This window comes from Heterocephalus glaber, unplaced genomic scaffold, assembly GCF_053883595.1.
Source record: "Heterocephalus glaber isolate CG9 unplaced genomic scaffold, H.glaber_assembly_v1.0 deba00001533, whole genome shotgun sequence".
Lineage (NCBI taxonomy): Eukaryota > Metazoa > Chordata > Mammalia > Rodentia > Bathyergidae > Heterocephalus > Heterocephalus glaber.
Window position 1 is genome coordinate 113,619 of NW_028258331.1, and position 6,000 is coordinate 119,618.

The following is a 6,000-nucleotide window of genomic DNA, read 5'->3' on the forward strand; positions in this document are numbered from 1 at the left end:
ATTTCTCAGGACCTAGCTCTATCTATTTCTCCTACAGACACAACTTCCCCAGAGTTCCCTGTGGCATCCACCCCATCTTCCTTGAAATCTTTCTTCCAATGTCATCCTGTTTACAGGTCTTGCCTGAAACTCAATTTAAAGAAAATTTAAAAATGATAAACATCCCACTCTATTTTTATTTTATTTCCTTTTCTTCCAGGCATTTGTTGTGGTCTCTCACATCTTATACAATGTTTATAGTTTGCTTGTGTATCATTATATTATATGCACAATTGGTGTTTTGCACCATAATTATATTATCTCAGCCGTTCTTTTAACATGATTTATATTCATTGAAAAGTTTATAAGGTACACAATAACTTTTCATTATACTAATAGAACACATGATCTCTTGTTGGAAAGCTGAACATTGGAAAGAAATTTCTCAACAGAGATGACAGACTGATCAATTAGAGAGAACCTAAAAGTACATGAAACTTAAAAATAAGGTACTGACTGTAGAAAATAAGTGATAGCATTTATGAGGTTACTAGTATAAGTCGTTTTTGTTTGTCACCACTCATACAGCTCTCTCTACTCTCTATATATTTCTCTCGTGCACTTGCTTTCTCTCTCTCTCTCTCTCTGTCTCTCTCTCTCTCTCTCTCTCTCTCTCTCTCTCTCTCTCTCTCTCTCTCTCTCTCTCTCTCTGTCTCTCCCTTTCACTCTGCAGGTCATATCAACAATATGGAATCAAGAAATCACACACAAATTGCAGGATTTGTTCTTCTGGGATTTTCAGAAGATCCAAAACTTCAGCCTTTGCTGTTTGGAATTTTCCTCTCCATGTACCTGGCCACTATGCTAGGGAACCTGCTCTTCATATTGGCCACAGTGTCAGACTCCCACTTGTACACACCCATGTACTTCTTTCTCTCCAATCTGTCCTTTGTGGACATCTGGTTGAGCTCCACCACAGTACCAAACATGCTCGTGAACATTCAGACACAAAGTAAAGTCATAATGATGAAGGCTGCATCACTCAAGTGTATTTTTTGTACTACTTGTAATGTTGGACAACTTTCTATTGACAGTGATGTCCTATGACTGCTATGTGGCTATCTGCCACCCTCTGCAATACACGATCATCATGAACCCCAAACTCTGTGTTGCTGGTTCTAGCATGCTGGATCCCGACTGTCCTAAATGCACTGTTACACAGATTAATGGTGTTGCAGCTGTCCTCTACTGACTCAGAAATTCCACATTTCCTCTGTGAACTTAATCAAAGAGTGCATTCTGCCTGTTCTGACAACTTTCCTAATGATGTGGTGACTAATGTTACCACTGTGCTGCTGGCTGGTGTTCCCCTTGCTGGCATTCTTCACACTTATTTTAAAATAGTTTCTTCTGTATGTGCAACCTCATCTTCTCAGGGGAGGTATAATGTATTTTCCACCTGTACATCTCACTTCTCAGTGGTCTCTTTATTCTATGGAACAAGCCTGGGTGTGTACCTTAGTTCTGCTGTCACCCAAAACTCACACTCAACTTCAACAGGCTCAGGGATATACACTGTGGTCACACCCATGCTGAACCCATTCATCTACAGTCTAAGAAATAAAGACATCAAGAGTGCTCTGAAAATATTATTTAAGAGGGCAACTAGGAGCTAGACAATATGCCCATGACTTTATTTAAACTGTTCTATATCATTTAACATTCTGTTAAACATTTTTTAATTAAATTATTTATTGGTGCATTGTAGGTATACAACACAATTACATTTCTCACTGGGAGTTGTACCTTTACATAATGCATCTTGGTTCTTATTTTTTCCCCATTCCTAGCCCTCCCTTCATTCCCTCCACCCTTCCCTGTTTACAAAGATTTTTTTTCCATTTTTTCCATTTCTCATCATTTTTCATTTCCCTTCTTTCCTTTCCCCTGACCCTCCCACTACTCCTATCCCTTTGGAACTTTTCTTCCAATTTTGCATTATCAATTATTCATTCTAATCATTGGTACATTGTAGGTATACAATATAATGACATTCATCATTGGAAATTTGCACCTTTACATAGTCTCTCTTGGTTCTTATTTTTCACCCTTGCCCAGCCCTCCCTTCAACCCCTCCAGTCCTCCATATTTACAAAGATTTTGTTCCTATTTTTCCATTTTCTCATATTAATCCCATTCCCTTCTATCCTTTCCCCTAGCCCTCCCACTTCCTTCTGCTCTGCCCCTTTTCTTCCTATTTCACATTACCTATTATACATTTAGTCCTTATTTACACTTTCAGTTTCTCACACCAGAGAAACTATTCGGAATTTATTCATGTGTGTCCTATTTATTTCACTTAAGAGTATCGCATCAATGTGCATCCACTTAGCTATAAATGTCTCTAATTTCTCATTTTTTATGGCTGAGTAGTACTCCATTTTATAAAAACACCACATTTTATCCAGTCTCCAGCTGGTGGGCATTTGGGCTGTTTCCAAGCTTTAGATATTACAAACTGTGCTACTACGAACATGGCTGGACATATATCACTGTGGTATGATTCTTTTAATTCTTTGGGGAAGATCCCCAGCAGTGGAATAATAGGGTCAAAAGGGACTTCCAGTCCTAGTTCTTTGAGGTATCTCCATACTGATTTCCACAGTGCTTGCACCAGTCTACACTCCCACCAGCAATGGAGCATGGTTTCTCTTTCCCCACAGCCCCACCAGCATTTGTTATTGGTTGATTTCATGGTAGCAGCCATTCTTTCTGGAGTGAAGTGGAATCTCAGTGTTGTTTTCATTTGCATCTCTCGAATGGCCAGTGATGTTGAACATATTTTCATATATTTATTTGCTATTTCTACTTCTTTGTGTGAGAAATGTCTGTTCATTTCAGATGCCCTTTTTTGGATTGGGTCTTTAAATTTGGGAGGTCTGATCTTTTTAAGTTCTTTATACATTCAAGGTAGTAGACCTTTGAGGAAGAGCAGGTGAAGATTTTTTTCCACATTGTGGGTAGACTCTTCACACTACTGGTGGTTTCTCTTGCTGTGCAGAAGCCTTTTAATAAGAAGAGATCCCAATTGTTGATTGTTTGTGCTAGTTCACGGGCAACTGAGGTTTTGTTCATAAAATCTTTTCCTACACCAATGTCTTCAAGGGTCCTACCTAACCTCTGTTCCAACTGGTTCAGAGTTTCTATTGTAATATTTAGATCTTTAATCCATTTTGATTTTAGTTTGGTTCATGGTGAGAGATACAGGTCTAGTTTTAATCTTTGGCAAGTTGAAGCCCAATTTTTCCAGCACCATTTATCAAAGAGGCTATCTTTCCTCCAGTGAGGGTGTTTGGCTCCTTTATCAAAGATGAGATGGCTGAGTGTGTCTGGCATTGTTTCTGCATCTTCTAATCTGTTCCACTGCTCCTCAGGTCTGTTTGCCAATACCATGATGTTTTTATCACAGTACCTTTATAGTATAGTTGCCGGATGGGGATTGTGATACCACCTTCCATGTCTCTGTTACCTAGAATTGCTTTTGCTATTCTGGGTCTCTTCTTCTTCCAAATGAATTTTTGGATTGTTTCTCGAGGTCTATGAAGTATGCTGCTGGGTTCTCAATTGGAATTGCATTAAATCTATATAGCAGTTTTGGAAATATGGCCATTTTCACTATATTAATCCTTCCTACCCAGGACCAGGGAATGTCTGCTCATTTTCTGATATAATCTACAATCTCTTTTTTCAGAGTGCCATAGTTTTCAGAGAAGAGGTTTTTGATTTCTTTTTTAGGTTGATTCCTATGTATTTAAGTTTTTTGGATGCTATTGTGAAAGGAATTATTTGCCCTATTTCTCTCTCAGTGAGTCTGTCATTTGTGTAGAGGAAAGCTATTGATTTTTGTGTGTTGACCTTGTAACCAGCTACTTGACTGAATTTAGTTATTAAGTCTAGAAGACTTTTGGTGGAGTTCTTGGGGTCTTCTACATAGAGTATCATATAATCTGCAAATAATGACAATTTGACTTCTTCATCTCCTATCTTTATTCCTTTTATTTCTTTCTCTTGTCTAATTGCCGTGGCTAATGTTTCCAGAACTATATTGAACAAGAGTGATGATAGTGGACATCCTTGTCTTGTTCCTGATTTTAGTGTAAAGGATTTCAGTTTTTGACCATTTAGTATGATACTGGCAGTTGGTTTTTCATAGATGGCTTCTATCAGTTTGAGGTGAAGACAATCTATTCCAATTTTTTGTAGGGTGTTTATCATAAATGCATGTTGGATTTTGTCAAATGCTTTTTCTGCATCTATGGAGATCATCATATGGTTTTTGTCCTTGGCTCTATTGATATAGTGTGTTACATTGATTGATTTTTGTATATTGAACCATCCCTGAATCCCTGGGATGAATCTCACGTGATGAGGGTGTATGATCTTGATGATCTTCTGCATTCTGTTTGCCATTATCTTATTAAGGATTTTTGCATCTATGTTCATGAATGAGATTGGCCCATAGTTCTCTTTTTCTGTTGGGTCTTTCTCTGCTTTGGGAATCAAGGTGATGCTTGCTTCCAGGAATGAATTTGGGAGTATTGCTTCCCTTTCCATTTCACTGAAGAGTTTAAACAGTAGTGGCAGCAGTTCCTGTCTAAATGTCTTGTAGAATTCAGCAGTGAAGCCATCAGGGCCTGGGCTTTTCTTAGTTGATAAGTTTTTAATTACCATTGCATTGATTTCTCCTCTGATCTTTATAATTTCCTCCCTTGTATGAGCTTTGGGATTGTCCTGTTCTTCTTTTTCTGGAAGCTTGAGGTTCAGCATCAGGTTGTTCAATTGGGCTCATTCTGTTTTCCTATTATGTGTATTCAATGCTATGAATTTCCCTCATACGGCTGCTTTCTTTGAGTCCCATAGATTCCGATATTCTGTATTGTCATTGTCATTTAATTGAAGGAACTGTCTGATTTCTTCTTTAATTTCCTCTGTGACCCATTGGTTATTCAGAAGTGTGTTGTTCAATTTCCATGTGTTTATAGAATTTTTTGAGTTTCTTTTGCTATGGATCTCCAATTTCATTGCACTATGGTCTGATAATATACAGGGGATAACTTCAATTCCTTTGCACTTATTTAAACATGTTCTATGTGTGAGTATGTGGTCTATTTGGAGAATGACCCATGTGCAGCTGAGAAAAATGTGTATTCTGATTTTGTGGGGTGGAATACTCTGTAAACATCTGTTAAGTTCATTTGTTCAAGAGTTCGATTGAGTTCTAGTATTTCATTACTTATTTTGTGTCTAGTTGATCTATCTATTTGTGACAGTGGGGTGTTGAGGTCCCCCACTACAATTGTATTAGTGCATATATGACTGTTCATGTTCGATAGTATTTGTTTTATATAGTTGGGTGCACTAATGTTTGGTGCATAGATATTTATGATTGTCACCTCTTCCTCTTGGATTCTTCCCTTTACAAGGATGTAGTGTCCTTCTTCATCTCTCTTAATCAGCGTTGGTTTGAAATCTACTTAATCTGCAAAGAGGATAGCTACTCCTACTTTTTTTTCTGATTCCTGTCACATGGAGCATTGTTTCCACCCTTTAACTTTCAGTCTACGCATTTCCTTTTGAATTAAGTGTGCTTCTTGTATGCAGCACATTGTTGGATTTTGCTTCTTGGCCCATTCTGCCAGGCTATTTCTTTTGATTGGTGAATTGAGACCATTAACGTTGATGGTTATAACTGAAACGTATTGACTTGTCATTGCTATGACTTTTTCTTTTTGTTGGGTTCTCCCCCTTTACATTTAATTTCTTGTCATGCCAGATGGGTTCATTCTGCTTTGTTTCCTGGGGCTGTGATCCTCAATGTCTGTTCCTAGGATATTGTGTAAATTTCTTGGGAGTGCTGGTTTGGTATTCACGAAGTTCCTAAGGTGCTCTTTGTCATGACGGTATCTTATTTCTCCATCCATTTTGAAAGATAGTTTTGCAGGGTACATCAAACTGGGTTGG